General features: G+C 44.9%; 1 protein-coding gene across 3 annotated transcripts in view; it reads left to right on the top strand.

The window, feature by feature from the left end:
• Nucleotides 1-21,531, top strand: part of ches1 (checkpoint suppressor 1) — a 109,702-nt gene that overhangs the window by 38,683 nt on the left and 49,488 nt on the right. Inside the window, exon 1 of one of the 3 annotated variants that reach the window (XM_028604602.1) lies at nt 1,849-2,294. The exons of 1 other annotated variant lie outside the window; for it this stretch is intronic. The gene's annotated coding sequence lies outside the window, so the exon portion shown is untranslated. Of the gene's footprint in view, nt 1-1,848; nt 2,295-21,531 lie in introns of those variants that run through there. One more of the 3 variants, XM_028604600.1, reaches the window with a different exon arrangement.

Raw genomic sequence — 21,531 nt, forward strand, 5'->3', positions numbered from 1 at the left:
GTGTAGGGACATGAGGAAGAAGGTAGCTGCACCAAAGAGTGAGGATGTTTGAGAGGAGGACTCACTCGGTTCAAAACAGAAATGCAGTTTAGAAACTATTTTGGTAGTGGATGAGGGGGAACCCTATTGTTTTTGCGTGTGTGTGTGTGTGTGTGTGTGTGTGTCTGTGTGCGTGTGTGTGTGTGTGTGTGGTAACCTGGGATGGATTTTCATACACAACATAAAGGAAGTGAAGGCTGATTGACTAGACCCTGACGTCAGCACAGACGACGTAAAAATAATGCTGTACGATCTGAACACATAGGTCAGAGAGAACCTAGTCTCGCTTTGCCAGACCCTCCTCCAAAGCGCGTGGAGGAGGGTCCGGCTACTCCACATAGCATTCGGGGATGGGAGAAAAACGTGCTCTGGGAAGGAACTTGTTTTGGTGGAACGTGTGTACGTTTAAAAGTTGTTTTAGTCGTGCAGCAGAAGACTCAGACTGGACAGATAGTCTAACTAGCTGTCTGGATTTACCCTGCAGAGATCTGAGAAAAAGTTAACCACAGTCCTCAGAAATCCACCGGAGTTTAAAACACAAAGGAAGCCCAAGGCAACGGATATCCGGCCTAAATTTGAGTGAAATCCGGCGGATTTTCCGTCGGCAACGGAGCAATCCCGGAAGTGGAATGTCGTGGATATAGACTAGCGAGAACCCAGATGTGAACCCAGATGCAGAGGACATGTCCCCTCTCCGTCCTCCATTTATAATGGCTCTTACATTGTCGCATGGCTCCCTGCCTCTGCCTCTGCCTCTGCTCCTGCCCTGCTGTTGCCATAGCGACCACTCGGGTACAGACTCAAAACAACTTACTGACAAAAACCTACATTTTTACCTTTGAACGTTAACTGCTGTGAATGAGCTGTGGATGGGCTGAACAGCAGCTATCTGTGGCACTGCACACGCAGTGTCTCTTTGTTTCTCACTTAATGACAGCATGGCCGAGAGCAACGAGATTTGTACGGTCTTCAAATGTGTGCCTTTTGCACTTATGTTTGTAGGCTACTTGAGAAGTTATGTGCTTCCAATGTAGCCTATAATTTCCCTGCTCTGAAAACAATAATTACACATAGGGCTAAAGCATTTAACGGGATTTCATTTTCTTTGCTTAATTGTATGATAGTGGCAGTTGTGTTGTGTTTGGTGCTCACTCCAAAATAATCTTTGATGAAGACTAGGTCTGCTGTCAGGGTGGCTGTGGCTAAGTGGTAGAGAAGTAGCCTGCCAATCGGAAAGTTGGTGGTTCGATGCCTGGCCCTGCAGTTCCATGCCGAAGTGTCCTTGGGCAAGACACTGAACCCCGAGTTGCCCCCGATGCGGCGCCATTGGAGTGTAAATGTGTGTGAATGTTTATGTGATGAGCAGGTGCCACCTTGTACAGTAACCTCAGCCACAGTGTGTGAATGGTGACTGGTTTCTGTACTATGTTAAAGCACTTTGAGTAGTGTTAAGACTGGAAAAGCGCTATATAAAAACAGTCCATTTACAAGTCTTTTTTGTGGTGGGGATGGGGTGGTTTTTAGCTATTTATCTTACATAAATAGCTTCTTTTTAATTTTTTTTATAATTAGATTCAATTATTTTAATAATAAACAAACTCAAAGACGCAATAATGGCCAAAATAAAATGTGTGAATCGTCTTGTCAAAATCGTAGACGATCTTTGGGTATGTCTTCCGTACACAATAGCATTCTTTCAGTGAAGCGGGCTGTCGCTAGGACCCAGGGCGGGTGCCGGGGGAAGTCCTCCGCTGCTGGCGGGGCAAGGCAGAGCACAGAAACACACACGTCCACGCACACAAGCACACACAAACACACACACTCACCGAGCTCTTCTCCGACAGAGAGAGAGAGAGAGAGAGAGAGAGAGAGAGAGCGCTGAGGGATAAACGGAGGGAGAGACTATAGGAACGCAGCGGCTTGTGTGTGTGTATGTGTGTGTGCGCGCGCGTGTGAAGGTACGCTCGCTCGGTGGCAGAAACGACTGGCGGGGCGGATATGGAGGGGCTCGGGAAAAACGCTGGGAACTGACCGAGCACCGAGACGATAAGGGGGAGAGAGAGAAGAGAGAGAGAGGAAGGACGGACGGACGGACGCACAGAACGGAAGGAGGGAAGGAAGGAAAGGAGGAGAGGAGGAGAGAGAGAAGTCTGACAGAGGAGAGGAAGAGTGTGAAGAAGGGGCTCGTCTGGAACGCAGAAGGATCCTAAGGTGACTTTATGGAGCTTTCATGGCTGTACACAGGTCTGGCAGAGGTGTGTGTGTGCGTGCGTGCGTGCGTGTATGTGTGCGTGAGTTTGCGCGCGAGGTGTTGACATGTGCTGCATGGCTCTGCACTTAAAGGGAAGAGTGGAGGTGTGTGTGTGTGTGTGTGTGTGTGTGTGTGTGTGTGTGTGTGTGTCCTATATATACATTTGTGTGTGTGAGAGTTTTTAGGGTTGTTTTTCCACAAACTAAAAGGGGGGCCAAAGTGTGTAAGCGAGCTGAACTGACCACTGTAAACTGGAGTGAAGGGATCAAAAGGAGTGGATACTTTTTTAGGGAACAGTGTGATTCCATTCCACACACACACACACACACACACACACACACAGTTGTCAGGTAAGCTGAGCTAGAAGTTGAGCTAGAGGAAAGGAGGGGGAAAATACTCTCTTTTAAGAGTCCATTTTTACCCCCCTTTAATTCACTCTGTGTGTGTGTGTGTGTGTGTGTGTGTGTGTGTGTGTGTGTGTGTGTGTGTGTGTGTGTGTGTGTGCGTGCGTGTGCGCCCATATGTAGATGTATGTGTGTAAAAGAGCAGAGTTTTCAGTGCAGCAGGTAGCACAGTCTTTGGTTGGAGGTTTCAAAAGCAGAACCGAATGGATTTTCTGTTTTCTCGGCTGACAATGAATGAGGCTTGATACATAGTAGCAGCTTCTTGTGCATGTGGATAAATGTGTGTAAGAGAGAGAGAGAGAGAGAGTGTGTGTGTGTGTGTGTGTGTGTGTGTGTGTGTGTGTGTGTGTGTGTGTGTGTGTGTGTGTGTGTGTGTGTGTGTGTGCCATATACGGCAAACAGGTTGAGGAGAGGCAGATCTGATCAGACGCACAGCAACAGAGGAGAGAGTGTGGCACAGGCTGAGCAGCAGCACATTGGATTACACACACACAAACACACACACACACACACAAGCTCTGTGGCCAGCAGAACAGCTGGGAGAATGTGTGTGTGTGTGTGTGTGTGTGTGTGTGTGTGTGTGTGTGTGTGTGTGTGTTAGTGCCTGAGAGCGTTACACTTAACGCACACATCTTTTGCACGTGCAGGACTATTTGCTTTTATATTATATTTGCTACTGTGTGTGTGTCTCTCTGAGTGAGTAAGTGAGTGAGTGTGTGTGTGTGTGTGTGTGTGTGTGTGTGTGTGTGTGTGTGTGTGTGTGTGTACCCATCTGAGGTTGTGTAAATATGTGCAGGGAAAGAATGTTCTGTCGTCTTTTCAGACAGCCCCCCCCCGTTCTGGAAACAGGAGGTGGAGGAGGGTTAAGGGGGGAGGCTGGAGGGAGGAAGAGCGATCAGATGACTGAGAATAAGGCAGATGAGAAGATTAATCCAGTAGCGAGGGATGAAACGGAGACAGAGAGAGGAAGGAAAGGATGATTGAGATTTTAGGACAACAGGAGGAGGAGGAGGAGAGATGGAAAGAAAGCGGAGTGAAGGAGACGGAGGCTGACATGCTTTCTCCAGGAGTGCTCGGAGTGCTGCTCATTCATAATTCACCTCCATGCCAAACGTTCATTCACATATTGACCCCCCATGGCTGCGCTCAATGGAGTTCTTGCCCCTCCACCTCTCCCTGTCTCTCAATGGACACCCCTGTGGTTTGACGTTCAGTTAGCCCGCTTCTTTTTCACTTTCTTCAGCGGAAGCCCACACCGCTTTTGTCCATTCTGGCTCTTTTGACACCAGTAGTTTTTTTTTTTTTTTTCAGTTGGAAGCTCTGCCGTGAGATTGAATTGTGTAAATTAAATATTGAATTCAGACTCCACCCTAGACACAGATAATTGGTATGGATGGCTCAGTGGGTTAGTGCTCTCAGAACAACTGTTGTTAGGCTGATTCCCTCAACACAGCTAAAACAGTCCATAATGGATCTATAATTCATGTGCGAATGAATTGAATAGTCTGTGTTTTGAATAAAAGCACAGACGCCAGCCCATGATTTATTCAGCGTAAATACTCAAAAATGGCTCTTTTAATATTTCTGATTGTATTAGCTTTGCCTGGAGCTACACTCTCCAACCCACTGCTGTGCTCTGGTCAGCTGTGGCCCATGAGCCATATGGCAGAGTGTCTAAAATGCACAGTCAGAAAAAAAACGTGTACTGCAAGAGGTACAGACAGTCCTAAAAGGTACTACAGAATTGCACCTTACCAGCAAAAGTGACTTGTGGATACTGTGTTTACCTCTGTTCTGGGGTCATACAGTACAGTGTTTGGTTTACCAAAGCTGCAGTAATGTAAAGATACAGCCACTGTGCATCCATAGCAAAAGTAAGGCACTCCTGTCTCAGTACAGTACATCATGGTCTGATGTCAAGGGTTTGATTCCCACTGGATCAAGGCCCACTAAATATAGTTATAGTTAAATATACTGTCTTCCCCCAAGAAAAAGAAATTATTAAAGCAACTTCAGCCATTACGAATTCATCTTTCGACCAATGAAAACCTCCAAAATAACATAAACCAAGTAAATGGACTGTATTTATATGGCACTTCTCTAGCACTACTACTAAGCGCTTTTCCATAGCACAGGCGCCATTCACACACCCATTCACGCACTGTGGCCGAGGCTGCCACACAAGGGGCCACACGGTCATCAGATTAACATTCACATTCACACACCGTTAGAAGCAATTTGGGGTTCTGTGTCTTGCTCAAGGACACTTTGACAGGGATCAAACCACCAACCTTCCGATTGGTAGGTGACCGCTTTATTGCTGAGATCCATTGCATGTATCCATTGTAAAAAAAGAAATAAAAAATCTTTTTAAAAAACTTGTTATACCCACAGCCAAAGTGGTCTTCAAGATAGCAGCCAATAGCGTAGCCTGACAATCACGACACAAAAGCATAGACAGTATATAAACTGGACCAACAGATCCCGTTGCTCTGGACGGAGACCAGTGAAGGCTATTAGAAGCACTTTTCCGCTGAGCGTTACTGCGCAGCCTCCAACTGAGGGAGACGACGTAGATGTGACGTGAGCAACCTGTCTGAAAGTTGTAAGTCTTCTGGTAGCTGCGCCAAGAGAAATCTCAATCATTCCCAATCTTGCAGAGACGGAGAGCTTAGGTATATGTAAGGAGATAACATAGGCACAGGCTAATTATTGCTAACTAAAATGCTGGTTAACATTCGTAATTAAACGTAAACATCTCATGTAAGTCGAAACTGCCTGCGAGCTTCTCCTGTACTATACGGTAATTCCTCTACTGTGCGACAGTAAGTTGCGTGGTAATGACACAATCGTTAGCCTATTTTTACAAAAACGTCTGCTACGGAGCCATAACGTGAGGTACAAGGTAATGGAGCCTTTTATACATTGTCATGTTTCTTTAGAAATAAATAATGGACAAATAGAGTCTTTAAACGCTTCAGATGTAAAGTTATTCGCTGTCAAAGTGACGTCAAAATGAATGGGAGTCAATGGAATGCTAACGAGAGGTGATCGTTTGGTAGCATCAAAATGGCGCCATAGGAGGTTCGAGTTCTGAAGCGAAGCTTACCCCCTTGCACAAAAGCTACTTTTGTGTTTGCTATAAGTTGTTAACTTTGTGTTTCTCACAACAATCACATACATATACATTCTGTCACTGTTTTTCATTGATGTAGCAAGGTAGCCAGCTAGCCTTGTAGCAAAAGTATGCCCGCATACTTTAATCCCGCCTACAAAGCTCTGATAGGTCGACTGCACAACACCAGACCATTTGGTTTTCATACACTGTTTTCAGACAGAGGAATGATTAGTAAATTAGTTTGTAGTTCGTCTATATCCACGACGGTCCACTTCTGGGATTGCTCCGGTGCTGCTAGAAATTCCACCGGATGCATTTCTTTTCCTCTTTCTTTGTGTTGGCGAGCTAGCTAGACTATCTGTCCAATCTGAGTTTTCTGTTGCACGACTAAAACTACTTTTGAACTTCCACATGTTCCACCAAAACAAGTTCCTTCCCTAGACTATTTTGCAGAGGCGGAGCTTAGCACTGCCCAAGACGATTGTGATTGGTTTAAAGAAAGGCCAAATAACCAGAGCACGTTTTTTTCTCCCATCCCAGAATGCTTTGTGGACTAGCCCGACCCTGCTCCACGGCGCAGTGGAGGAAGGTCTGACAATGCGAGACTAGTTTGTAGTCAATTCATTTCTTTAAATTGTTTCTGGTAGGGGGCCTTTGCCTTTCATGTACTGGTTCATGTGTTCAAACAAGTGGAGAGTTAAAAGCAAGGTTTTAAATTGCGGTGGAAACACAGCCGGCCTAGGAGGCCAAAATGTCTTACGAGAATAATGCTCCTCTGTATCCCCCAGGTTATAATCGTCTTCAATAGGTCTCCTGCTGATTTGAAATGGACTCGTTGTCCGCATTGATGGGCACCTCTGCACAATTAGCCTCTCTCTACTTAGACGTGCCGAGCTATCGCTGCTTGCATCCTCACACAGTGGCACACAAGTGCATGCACACAAATACACACTAACACGTACAGAGTTAGCACAGTACCACACACGCACGCGCGCCATCACGCTTAGACAGACATCAGCGGGTGTAAAAATAGATTTTATAAATGGGGGACAGTGTGTTTTATGTTTACAAGGGGTGATGTCATGTTTGGTTTAGATCCATAGCTGACGAATTGGAGGGCAGCTGTAGCCAGTTATCAGCCTGCTCAGCTCTGGCTCGGCTATCTGGTGGGTGCTTTAAAAGGAGCAGAGTTGAAGGGGTTGCAGTGTGTGTGTGTGTGTGTGTGTGTGTGTGTGTGTGTGTGTGTGTGTGTGTGTGTGTATGCGTGTGTGTGCTCGTGTGTCTCTGTTTTCGTGTGTGTTGTTGTCAGCGGTGGAGGCATGCACACGGTGACGCTGCTCTGGTTGCCAAGCAACACAGGAACGTGGGTGGAAGGATTTCCTGTCTTTAGGAAGCTTTGTTTATAAGTGTGTGTGTGTGTGTGTGTGTGTGTGTGTGGGGGGGGGGGGTGTATGTGTATGTGTGTGTGTGTGTGTGTGTGTGTGTGTGTGTGTGTATGTTTCAGTGTGCATTTCAGCAGTATGCTTGAGTGCTTGTGTGTTTTTAATGCACTCTTCGCCTCAAGTAAAAGTGCTAGAGAAAAGTCACTTAAGACACGCACACACACACACACACACTCACACTGTGTACACACAGAGGAAAGGCAAAAAAAAAAAAAGGAGGCCCTTTCTAGTCTGTTGAGTTGGATTTGCGTTGCATAACTCCTCTGTTTGCAGCGCTCTCGTCTCCTCCTCTTCTACCCAAACACTCGCGCCATGTGACAGCCGCGACGCTCACGCCAGGCCGCCTGCCGCTAATGATGTCATCAGCGTGCCTCATTTTATGTCTCCTCTCACACATGAGATTGCAATTATGTGTTCTTGCCCTGCATGCGATCACACACAAAAAACACACACACACACACACACACACACACACAGCACGGCTGTCCTGCAGGCGTTGGACCCCGTGATTACGTAATTGACATTGAGCGAATGGGATGACGTCAGCTTGGCTCCCTCGGACTCTCCTGTCTCTCTGGCTAGCTACAGTGATGTCATACGTGGATGCAGCCATACACTGTGTGTGTGTGTGTGTGTGTGTGTGCGTGTGTGCGTGCAGACAAAAATGACCTCAGGAACCATCAGATTTATATAATGTGTTTATTCCTCCTCCTTTTCCCCCCTTTTTCTTCCCCTTAAAGTGGAAAGACTTCACAGCGCAGCTACTTTATTGTTCTGTATGTGTTGTCCGTAGCAACACACAGCGTTTAAAGACGCTCGTGCAGCACACGCCCACGGTGGCAGCCTGTTGCGGCCCCGTGAGAGCGGCTTCTATTTGAAATGAATATCCCAGTGTCTCGCAACTGGTAACTCTGTTGCCTCGTTGCCCTCCGTCTGCGACCGTCTGACCCTTTGTTGATTCCCATCCCGAGGCTCGCCAACAATCACAGCCAGGCAGCGAATGAAAGGAGAAAGAGATGATGCCGGGTCGTCTCCACAGATACTGTACGTGCCAGTTCCTATTTCAGCAAAAGAAAACTAGTGTCATGGAGAAATTCGGTGGTTGGCCTTCTTCAGCTCTCGACAAAAAAAAAATACATGTATCTGTTTTTAGCTCGCTGTTTTGAGCTACGGGGTTTTAAGCACAGAGGAAGAGTGCTCTATTTGTGTCTTGGGTTGAATAGGAACGCCTTTTGTGTTCTCCAAGCGTTGCGGTTGGATCTCTGAACATCAGCCATCTAACGTTGGATGGGAGAACTGGGAGCTTTTAACAGACCCGAAAAACACTCGCACAAAGGCGCACAAACACACTTTGTCTTTCTGCCGTCCTCCCACTTTTTTCTCTCTCTAACCTCAAACCCCAAGCCGAAGGGAAATCACACCACACAGTGACTTAACAGTTTCTGAGCTGAGCAGCAACACACACACACACACACACACACACACACACACACACACAAGGTATAAATACACACACTTGCACATGCACAAACACAAAATATGCAGATTTACCTATTAAACTGATTAGCATTAGCTCGGCCCCGCTAAGACCAAACCACAAGCGGTGCGCTGTACATTCCACTAACCACACAGCAGCTTAACACTGGACAGGATGATTTGATCCCACTGCACAAACCGACACACACACACACACACACACACACACACACACACACACACACATGCATAAATCAACCCAATGATAAACACCCGCACTTACGCTTCAGACCATAACAGCACCAATAAATCCTACAGTGCGTTTTACATGCAGTTAAAAAAAACCGATTATATTCACGTACACACCTTACCCCGGTTAAAATCGGAGTTCTCATAACCCGGTTAACAGACGGGCTATTCCTGCATGTACACGCCTTAATCGGAGTAAGGTCGGGTTAGGCGCCTGCGCGTGTTCCGTACTGCCCCTCCACGCTCGGCTGGAGTGGTTTTTGACCCGGAAGCAGCTGCAGCGCTGTGACTGTCTGATACCATTGCTATGATACAACAAAAACAAAACAAACAGTGGTGCTCGGTATATTTTTAACATAGGTCAACCAGAAGAAAAAGCCTTATTCCGACCAGTTGTGCATTGGAAGAGCGCCACCTGCTGTACCGGAGGTAGAGTTACGCCCGTGATTCTCCCCATTCTTCCCCGCTCATGTGTACGGGGAGAACTGGCAGAACCGGGGTAAGACCATAACCCGGTTACTGCTGCAAGTAACGGTTGGACATACATACACACACATTCACCCCCCACCCCCTAGCAGTCTTAGGGCCTTAGTCAGCGTCTGTGTGTCCATGCGTGGGCCTGTTCCCTGGCAGTGTGAGGGGAAAAAATACCTTCCCATATGATGTAAACACCAAAGTCCCTGTGTGTGTGTGTGTGTGTGTGTGTGTGTGTGTGTGTGTGCGCGCGCGCAAGCCCGCGCGCTTCTGCGAGACACACTGGCATTCGCTGAGATAGGATTCGCTCCCTGTGACAGTTTACCAAATTATTCCACAACACTGTGCAGTTTCTTTTTAAAGATAAGTTTCTCTGCCATCTCTTTGCTTTGTTCCACTGCACACGGTGGAAAGAGACGACAGAGACGGAGGAGACAGAGGGGCTAAGTAAGCAAGGTAAAAACTGAGGCCACTGCTTGTAACTCAATTATTTTAAATGTCTTTTATTGATTTTATGATGGTTTTAGAGCCCCAAGTACTTTGTTTTAAGTAATCCCGAACCAGTGAACTTCATTATTTTGACTGTATTATAGACAATATAATTATTGAGTCTTTAGGGAGCCCCTTTGTGTTTTTTTTTTTCTTCTGTTGTAATACATGACTCACGTATTAAATGTGTAATGTATGATTGTGTGTGTGCAAAGCAGGAGGAAATGCCAAACTGACTGTACTCATAATGTCACGGCTGCCTAGATCAGAAAACATGTGATTCAACGAGTTATTCAGATTTTGGCTCCCTTTCCTCTCACCTGCAGGCTCATTAGAATATACCGCTCCCAATCGGAGTATCTTCACCCATGGCTTGAGAAGAACCTTTGCAACGGCGTGCTATATTTTTCTCCCAAGCCAATCAGCAGAGCAGACTGTAAACACGTTGTAGTAGAAGCCTATAATACAAGTATGGACCTGAAAATGAGCATAAGTCTCATTTTTAACACACTCTAATTGTCACTGTCCTATGCAGTGAAAGGCTTGCTCTGTAGATCCAGGCGGTCATTAAGGACAGCAGCGCTGCAGCACTAGCAGCGCTGCGGTGGACAGTTGCATTAAAGAAAGGGTCAGGTTCTGATCCGCTTCATTTTTAGCCGTTATCCAATAGGATCGGCTTAAAACAACCCCAGTTTTCACATGCTGAGTTGTACTTCCCATGACGAGTAAACTTATCTTAATTGGAATTATTGATCAAGTGTCCCTCTCAGCAGACAGTGAACTGGCTCACTGCTGCAACTTCTGCATTTCTATCTTTTCATTTTTCATTTGTCACATCGCGTGGGCCCAGATCCAGCACTTTTAATTCATTTTGACAAATGATAGAAATAGGGCTGGGTCGGTTTGGAGAAAATCAAATCTCACGATATTTTTGACCAAATACCTCGATATCGATACCGCAACGACATTGTAGTGTTGACTATTGGTGCTTTCACAACATATTTACACAATGAGATTTTTGATAAATAACCATCAGTAATGTGGATATAATGACTAAATGGGTAATGGCAAATAATAGAACGGTTACAACAGTCTGGTGAGTTCAGAAAAATGACATCACTTTACTGTAATGCAGCCTTTAAAACCAGGAAAAGACAACACTTCTGCCATATTACGACATCCAAAATCTAAGGCGATATCTAGTCTCATATCACGATATAATATTGGTATATTGCCCAGCTCTAGATACAAATCTGCAGTATTTCTGTCAGGGAGCAAATCAGTCGCAGGCTAAATGAACCAGCATGGATTCAGATTGAAAACAGCCCTGTTGTTCAAACGCCGCAGGGGGGGAGAGGGGGGCTGCGTTTTTAGAACTAGCGGTGAGACATGAAATCGGATCCAGGAAGTTCAGTTGAAGTATCAGATGTATGTAAAGGTTTATCAGACACCAGAACGCCGCACAGGATTTCACAACTCTGGAAAGTCTTCGTGGCAGCAACTATTTTCTCTTTAGTCGGCGAAGTTAAAACCATAGAAGTACTCAGTTACCCAGGAATCTACCGGGGCTTTGTGCTCGCATGGACTTGATTGGCCATCGCAGCTTCTTGCCAGATGGCGTCACAGCCAAGGTTAGGGCTGCTTGATTGTGGAAAAAAAATCATAATCACGATTATATAGGTCAATATTGAAACCACAGTTTTTTCAAGACGATTACTCATTGACTTTTGGAAAGATGTTGAAATTATTTATTTCAAAAACAGTGAAACAGTATAACAAGCCAACAGTGAAAACTGGAACTAACTTTCTGTCATATTTGCTATGTTCCAGTAGAACTACATGAAGCAGGTAATACAACAGCACCTACAGCCTGTAGTGCGATTTGCAAAAATCCACAGCTCCCTGTTCAGATGCACCAATCAGGGCCGGGGGGGGGGATCTAACTGCGTGCCAATCACTGCTCATGCACACGCATTCATTCTCCCTTGTGGGGGGAGGGGCTTAGGAGACCGTTTTGGGCTTTAGCGGTAAGGGGGGGGGAGGGACTGAGAAGTTGTCGACGTTCCAATTTTTTGGCTAAGTCGTGGATCTTCACAATCCTCCCTACGGAACCTTACTTAATACTTTTCACGTTTGAACTTTTTTACCCCCCATTCAGAACACAAGAGTTTACCTGCAACATAATTGTTTTTCTCCATAACTCTGTATTTGTGATCGTTAGGAGCCGATATCGTAGCCGCGGTTTAATAAGTCCGATTTAATTGCACAGCCCTAGCCAAAGCTGAGCCTGGTAGAATGACTGTTTATGTTTTTGAAACAACACTATGCCCAAAGGCATCGAGGCAGAAAGGACAGGAGCCATGTTCCCGTGGTAACCTATAAAGAGTTCAGTACACAGATGGGCTGAGCTACCTGCAGTCAATGTCCCGTTCCCGTGTTCTGTGTATGGCGATGTTGTCCGCTGTACAGGGTTACAGGAGTTACGGCAAGCCCCGAGGAAACCCAACTGAATGGAAGTTTGCTCAAAAGTGAGAATCTGACCCGATGTGTGGCCTGAAACGCGTATTTTACACCTATAAGCACCAGTAGCTATGATTGAACAAGCTAGTCTGCTGCCAACTGTACACTTTGGTTTGACTGTGGAGTGCTAACAGCGGTGCAAGATTTATTGTGGTCTATAATGTAGCACCAGCACATTCAAACACATTTCTGCGCAAACGTTGAGAGCCAGGTGCGAAACAATCGTCGGCTGTCCCCATTATTCATCAGAACTACATTCAGATCTGGTCAGGGGGCACATACAGTAGGAGATTATATGTGTTTGTCGCTAGGCAACTTTGTCACAATACCCCCGTGACCTTCCGACCCTGCCAAGTGTGGTGTTACCGTCCCTGTCTCGCACTCGTATGCGTGTGTGTGTGTGTGTGCGTATGTGTGTGTTATCTGAGACGATGGTGCGACTGTCGCATTGCAACTGAGAACAGCTGTGATTTCACTGTGGTTTGGACAACACACACACTGTGTGTGTGTGTGTGTGTGTGTTCGTGTGCGTGCGTGTAAGAGTGTGCATTTGCAGTTTAGTTTGTGTGCATTTATGTCCGCCGCCGTCAGTGTTCATCTAAGCACACACCCACAACAACATAATATGGCACACTGTCACTTCCACAGCGTGATAGCAGCATGGACCCAGTCAGCCAAAATGCAAACCCACCCCCCACCACACACACACACACACACACACACACGCACGCACACTCACACTCAACCCTGTTGTCAAATCGCAGCAGAAAATAGTGAGCAGAGGGAGCGACGGAGCAGGCATTTCCCTGAGGATCCATTCATGTAAAATACTGTTATTCAAACCTCCCTCCCCCTTATTCAATAGTCTTATTCATCTTTCTCTCTTGACTGCAAAATCAAACACGCCTTGTCTTCTGCTTCCCGGCAAGAGCCCTGTGTGCTCGTGCACACGCCAACCTCTTGTGTGTGTGTGCGCACGCGTTTTCTCCGCTCTTCTCCATAAGAGGAATGTCCTTGGCCTGTCCGACCCGTGCGCTCCCACTGAGCCCTCCGTCAAACACCTGGGGCGGGTTCTCCCGCGCCGCTCCGGCCAATCAGGAGCCCGGGCAGTTAATGACATCAGTAAGCGGAGGATCTTCAGGACCGTCCCCTCGAGGTGATTCGTCAGAGAGAGAGAGAGACAGAGAGAGAGAGAGAGAGAGAGCTCTTATTGTTATGATGATTAAGTGTTATATGAAGGGCTATCAGAGGAGAGCCCCTTAATGAAAGTGGAGCACAGAGAGCCGAGGCAGCGGCAAAGCTGTAGAGCGCTACAGACGGAGGCTGGGAGATATTGAGCAAGGTGTAGAGTAAGATTGGAGCGAGCGAGAGAGGGTAAAATCAGGAGAGTTTAAGCTGGGAGAAGACAGAGATGGTGAGAGAAAGAGAGAGAGAGAGAGAAAGAGAGAGGGAGCGCAGGGCTGAATATTCAGCAGCTGTGTCCAGACTTGCTGACTCCGGGTGTTCATGCTCTGAATGTACCATGAGAGGCAGACAGTGTGCGCAGGAAACCGCCGCAAAAAGAGCAAAAAGGGGAAGAAGGAGGGAAAGAGAACAAGTGCATGTGTCCACGAATGCATACAAATGTGCGTGGTTTCTGTCTCCCATGTGCTGTTTTTATCCGTGCCGGAATGCGAGCGCGTGTGTGTGTGTCCGTGCGAGTGTGAACACTGGAGTTACCCTCGCCGTTTGGTGAAAGAGTGGAAACGCCTCAGAGGAAAATTCCACACTCTGCTGCTCCAACGCATTGCTATTTTGTGAATATGCGGTTGTCATTTGCCTTTGTATTGTATCCACTTTCCCTCGGCCTCTCTCGTCAGCTTCAGTTAGAGATTTACTACATTTCCCAGAATGCCTCTCGACAACATCAGCCCCCCCTTCACCCCACACACACACAAACACCTGAGAATGTGCTTTAACTTGTTGATTATTTAGCTGGAGGTGTACGACGTCTGCAGAGAGACTCGTGGATGCGTTGCGTTATGGTCTATCGTCATGAATGGTGTTACTGGCGAAATTTGTAAGCATGTCTCCTCGCAGATGTATTGCTCCCCCAGTATGAATGCATCTCGGTGCAAACTGTAGCCTCTAGAGAGAAGCTCTTGCTCTTTGATCTTGAATAGCAGAGCCCCCAAACCATCACTAAACAACAAAAATGGGACCAGACTTCCTTCATGTTTACGTGTTTAAAGTTGGATTTTTTTTTTTTTTTCTTCGTCTGCGTAGCTTCCAGCACACCTAGAACTATTTCATTAGTATGGCTTTCAATTCAACTCGATTGTGTTCCACAGGCTTTTCCACCCTTTACGAGAGCACGATTATGGAGGAGACACTTGAGAACGTAGTTTTATTTGCCTGTCGAGTTGGATGTTTTCATCTCCATGCTACGGTTTAGTTTTCCTCAGAAGCAGAGACTGAAATCAACTTGTTTGGCCCAGGGGCTGTTAAACAGAAGAAAGAAAAAAAATTAACCTGCCAGTAATCATTTTCACCAGCCTCACCACAACTACGACTGCTACGATTACATGAGTCATTTTTCGTTGTTTATGTAATATGTTAGCGTACTTGTTGTCGGTGCCATTTTGTATGCATGCATGTATTCATCTAAAACTTGCTCACACAGAGAGCCGATCGATTGAGCGGAATTGAAGTGCGGTTTTGAAGTTTGAGATGAGGCTAAAATAAATAATGTGCAGTGAGGCATTTAAATGTTTCAGCCAGCAACCCCGCTAGTAGATTTGTATGCGTCAGAACATGATTGTGTAGAGATATACTCTCTTTAGAGACAGCTATTGATAGGGTTAACTTAAAGAGGAACTGCACACTAAATACACAGGGTTAGGGTTAGTAATAAGATGGATGATGCTGTGGTTCTTCCAAACAGTACACATACCGTGTGCTCCAAATTTGCTTGTATTTGTCTGCTTGTATTGGAAAGTTCGGTTCAGCCGAATTCTCTTTAAAAGGCCATACATGTGCTTGTGTTGACTGTCAAAGCTCCATCAGGCTTCCTGTCTTTTCAGCGGAGAAAAGGAGAGTGTGACGGTATCTTCTCATGGCTGGTTAGCTCTGACTACCAGCTGTATGCAGCTGTCCCACACTGAGCGGTGGTCTGCCACTGTCCCTGTGTCCCCACACGTCTCTTATAGTCTTTGCTCCCCTCACTGTGCATTTTTTAAATATGCTGGGAGGGAGGGTTCTAGCTGAAATGGAGTAACCCTCTAAAGCTGTCTACTAAGGATGGGGTGGAAAAATCAATGCACGTGTGTATCATGATTGTTTTGCGACAATTTTTTAAAATCGATTCCTTTCCCTAGAATCAATATTTTTTTTATTTCTAACAATGATTCACCTAATTATTTCTGTTCATACGGTACCACTGACATTATATCTGTTTCCAGCAAAACAGAGCAAAAGCAGAAAATCCATGTTATGTACAAATTAAATAAATGTAATGTGCATTCTTTTGAGAAATGCACATCAAAAATGTCTCATGATATATTGCCTCTAGAAGTGTATTATTCACCTTTTGGTTTTCTTAAAGAAGGAAAAGAAAATCGTAATACTCTATACTATCAAATAAAGTTGTATTTCTACTGTCTACTTTACAATTGTCGCTATGAAACAACGATTGCCGTCGTGATAATCTTTTAAGAGTTTTCATCATATTTTAAATCCCTGTGCAGTGTTTTGGCATCTGATAAGTCCTCAAACCCCTAGATTTATTACTCCCAACTCAATATGCTGGATTGTAATTCATTGACTACATTTCCATACACATAATTTTCCAGTTTCTGCCCTTATCCCGAAAAAGACGATATTCCAACTAAGCTGTTTACATAACTAATGAAAGTGAATATTCCACTAATATTCCCGTTTCCGTGTAGCCGTGCAAAATAAGTTGTTTTTTTTCAAAGTTTAGGGGTGGCGGACTTGTTGGACCGTGCGAACACAGCGTCCCTCTTTCATTCCTTCAACCAGCTTTTTGAAAAGGTCGGCGTAGCGATGTGTGGGCATATCCAAAAACCTGTTGATATCCAAGACTTTGAGAATGTTTAGAAGTAGCCGTGTTTCTCCCTCTTATTGGGTCTGCAGCCTGTTGGCTGGTTGGTTTGTGTACCGCTGTAAACGGACTTGACCTGTATCAAATTCAGAATACTGTCATATTCAGAATAATAGTGGAATTTTGGTGTGCATGTAAACGTGTCTCACTGTACCTGATGAAACACATCCTCCACCAGAGATGGCAGGCATCTCTACGGCCGATATCTCCAGCACTGGGCAACTCACACCAAAACAATCTAGATTGCTAAATTGCGTTTACAGGCAAGAGGAAAAATATGTATTTTTGAGGTGAACTGTCCCTTTTAAACTATTTTCTCTGGAAACTCAAAGATAGTGTCTGCCTTGGTAAAAATGCTTAAGCTTCTGTCAATCCGCAGTAATCACATTGTATGTAATTTGACAGGTCAGAAATGCCTGGGGTTAAAATTCTGTGTATTGTATCATATTATGTGTAGAAGACATTGGGCTATGTTTAGACCAATGATAACGCTGTATGGAACAGGCCAGCATCCTCATTCATTTCACTACTCACTCAAGACCAGCTCCACCCAAAAAAACACAAAGACAACCGGCAACTAAAAAGTTTAACCTTGCTCAACTTTTGCCACAAGGCAGTGCAATGCGTCTAATCTGGCAACTCACTTCATTGGCTAATAAAATGCATCCAAACGCACATACCCGATAGATTTGATTGCATCGTGAGCAGCCTAGTTATACGGTTTACTTCAGGAATGTCGTGACAAAGAATAAAACCCCATTAAATTCTGTAAAAGCCTTCCTCAATCCATTGAGGTACTACTGTGAAGATTTGGCATCAGATGAGCCATCCAATTCCTGGTTCTACTACACCTGGATGGTGTTTCCTCGTCTCAGCTGTGTCTTTGAGTGGGTATGTTGCTTGTGTGTAGGGTTAATGTTTAGGGTTGGGTATCGTTTGGATTTTTCCCGATACCGGTGCAAAAAAAACGATACTTTTAAAAGGGTGCCGGTGCCTGAACTGATACTTTTAAAAAGATTTTTTATTTTTTTTTTTAAAAGGAGCACAAAACTACAGTCGGCAACATTAAAGAACAGCTTGTTTATTGCTAAGGCCATACGGTCAAAATTTAATGAATTATTAGGAAAATTATTAATTATTACAATAACTTTGAACGCACCACGAGAATGGCGAGGCGAGTTGCAAGTAAACATACCATCTGTGTTATTTTTCCAACAAAGGCAGCTGCAGGGTCATTGTAATGCTTATCAGTTCAGTTTTTTTAAGCACAAACGGACATTTGGAAAAACAGATAAATGGGTTCCAATATCCAATTTTTCATTTTTTTCTGCATTGACAAATTAAAAAATTGGATCTTTAACCTGTTTTTCCAATTTTCTGTTTTTATTCAGAGAATCAGAAATTTTGAAAATTACAGAATTGTGTCTGGGCTCCATTTATTCAATACTGCAATGGTATTCTCTCCCTCGTTCCGCCTAGCTATGCCCCGCCCTCCCACTCGAAACCATCAGTTGCAAGCTCCTCTGACCCCACGTCTATCAGTTTTTTTTTTTGTTTTTTGTTTTGGTCCATATGCAGTTAAAGACCTGCATATTCCGCAAAGTAGAGGAAGAGAATACCATTTCAGTATTGAATAATTGGAGCTCAGACGCAATTTTGTAATTTTCTCAATTTCTGATCCTCTGAATAAAAAACAGAAAATTGGAAAAACAGGTTAAAGATCCAATTTTTTAATTTGTCAAAGTGGGAAAAAAATTTGATATTTTAACCCATTTTTCTTTTTTTTTCCAAATGTCCGTTTGTTGCAGAAAATTGAACTGATAAGTGTTACACTGACCCTGCACACTGTTGGACATCCCGCTGTTGGAATCCTCTCCAGTGAACTACAAGTCACACTTGACACCGTTTAGCTGACAGCATTTTAACCGTGCTTAATCCAGCTGCTAGCTAACGGTAGGCTAACGTTACCTGCTGCCAAGTATAATGTTAACTAGCGTCACATGCAGCGGCGTTTCTGTTGCCTCTTACATCAGTTATTAGCCCCGGATCTTGTTGCCCAACCCTATCACTGTTGGAGTGGGTGTGTCTTTGAGTTATTCTGCAGCCAACAGATGGGGCCTTTATTAGTTTATCCAACAAACACCACTATTACTGGCACACATTTGGCACCGACCAGATGGAAACTTCAGTCGATGTCAGGAAGGACGCTGTAAGATGAACTGCGAGTATGTAAGGTAGTAATGTGGAGGAAGGTTGTACAATTCTTGCATTGGAGCTCAATCAAAGCAGGATCGTGTTATGCCATCGTAAAAGGCTGAAGAAGTGGCGGCAGATAAAGCATCAGTTGCCCTCCGCTTTCCTTTAGAAATTACCAGCTGAAAAGGAAGCTTCGCCACTTGTTTTGCCCCCCTCCTTTTTCTCGTACACATCACCCCTGGCTAAAGGAATGTAGCGGAAAACGAGGGACTCGAGATAGTAGATCAGAGGCCTTAATACGAACCACATTGTGTGTTGTTCTTCCCATCTCCTGTGTTCTCCGCATCAGGAGTGAAACAGCCTTTGATGAATATCTACAAAGAGATTTGAGACCTGTAAAGAGAGGCAATTTAGCCAGGTATGTTATCTTAAGCCTGGTAATTTGGGAATTCAATTCACTCATAGGGGGAGCCAGGGGAGCCTGTGGTTGGTGTTTATCAGGCAGACTTGCATGACGTCTGTGCATTGAAATAGAGAGTTCCGGGGTTATCTAATCAATGACTGACCACCTCTTAAGTCTGGGGTTATCAGAGCACTGATCCCCCTTCCTTTTTCTTCCTGCTGCCGTACCATGGATCAGGCCCCGTCTTTCCCCTGAGTTACACATCTAATCACGGCACCATCATCCCTCATCCCTAATTCTGTTGGCAGGGCCTGTCAAACAGCATACGCTGGAAGACGGGGTGACTTTGAAATGCTGCTAATGACCCTAGGATATAACTACCCTCTCTCTCTTTACACCCCCTCACTCTTTCTCTCTTGTCCACTCCTGTCATTTGCACTCGCGGTCATCCTCTTTCTTGTTCACTGCGACTCTCTGGATTTACCGATAGCAAAATGCAAGGGAGAGGGCAAACAAGGACTCGTACCTTTTCTTTGTGAGATGATTCAAACTGGATGTGGACAGGCTGTGGGAGGCAAAGTGGTTAAGGGTTAATGTGAAGAGGAGCTTCTGTCCAAATGTTATTTAACCTTTATTTAAACTGGGGAGCCCCACAGATTAAAAAATCTCCTCCATCCAATGGAGGCCGGCCAAGTCGCAGCATCCAGACACACATAAACGTCTCTGAGAGAGAGAGAGAAAAAACGCACACACAAAAGCCAAAATACAATCAAAGCCACATAGCCGAAAGACTGCTTTATAAGCAATCCAATAGGCAACACTTCAGTGTCAAAAAATCAGCAGGCTTATTGCCAAACCTATTTAAATCTTGACTAAACAAAGCAAAGACAGCTCCTTATTGAGCCTGCTTCAAGACCCTTAATTAACCGTTTAAACTCACTGCGAGAACTTTCAGCTTTAAATCATTTTGCAGCCAGTTCCATGAAGAGGCAGCGGGGTACATAAAGGTGCTTTTGCCTAATTCAGCTCTGACGTTAGGGACAGATGACAGAAACAAATCCTGGGACAGCAAACAGTAATTGTGCCGTTATATATATTTTTATGGAAAACTGAAGCATGGAGTAAGTCGAGCAGTGGACGGGGTGGCTGTCAGCTGGAGCGTAGAAGGGGACACTGATGAGAGACAGAGGTACAGTCGGTAACGCAGCTCAGTGCTACAGTGGAGACGAGAACGGGTGATGGGTGATGCACGTGAATATAAAACAGCTTAATCAAGTGCTAGCGTGGCAATAGAAGCATCCATTCTGTCTCTGCAGAGGAAAACCTGATTTCGACCAAACCTTTTATGCATTTGAGGCCCACTTACTCCTTTCCACAAGCTTCTTCTACTTCCCCGGCAGCCAATTCTTTCCGTTCAGCATTTCAGATTTGAAACTTGCTTGAAATAGGCAATCTATTACAGGGAGTTTTTTATTTATTTATAGTAGTAATAGTCTTTTTTTAGTGGTATGCGCGGTACTCCCGGAATGGACTACAATATATTCAAAGAACTGAGAAAGTAAAATCAATATCGTCCTGTGCATACCATGTAATCGCAATGTTTCTGGTTCATTTCCGAGTCTTTGTTTGCCTGTAATCTCCCCTTCCTCTTTCTATGTTGCTATACTTGCTGTCATTTTAAAGCAATAATGTCATACATGTCAATGTCAAACAAGAGTCTACAGCCATGCTTGGGGCTCTGTGAGGCTGTAGTTAGGCACAGCGGTACGTTGGGCTAAGTGCTAATGCATGCTAACAGGCTCACAATGTTCAGCTGGTATGTTTACCCCATTCGCCGTGTTTAGTTTAGCATGTTAACTGATTGACCCTAAACACAAAGTGCAGCTGAGGCTGATGGGAATGTTATGAAGTTTTGCAGTTATCTGGTCACAGACCAACGTATTGGACACATTTAGATAGAATAGATGATTTTTGCACTAGATGAAAAGTTATTACAGGGCAACATGAACGATTACCAAAGTCCATGGGATTCATCCCCTGGGGATAGTGGATATCTGTACAAAATGTCATGGACAATTTATCCGATAGATAGTTAACCTATAAAAAGAAAATTGTCATACTGGTACCTGAGGTTTGGTACTGATACCAAATATTTTTTTTACTTACTTTGCATATTTAAATCCAACTCTGTGTCATGGCATTGTGTGCGGAGGAACCGTTTTTGGCTTCATTCTTGTACAGTAGCGTGGTCTCGCGTCATTTGGCGGATCTTGGCGGACCTCTGCTGCCCAACTCCGCGGGGAGCTCCGTGCGCTAATGCCGCAGAGTGAAGCCACACACACCGTTTAGCTGCACACACTGCCCACAC

The sequence above is a fragment of the Perca flavescens genome, chromosome 18 (genome assembly GCF_004354835.1).
Source record: "Perca flavescens isolate YP-PL-M2 chromosome 18, PFLA_1.0, whole genome shotgun sequence".
NCBI lineage: Eukaryota > Metazoa > Chordata > Actinopteri > Perciformes > Percidae > Perca > Perca flavescens.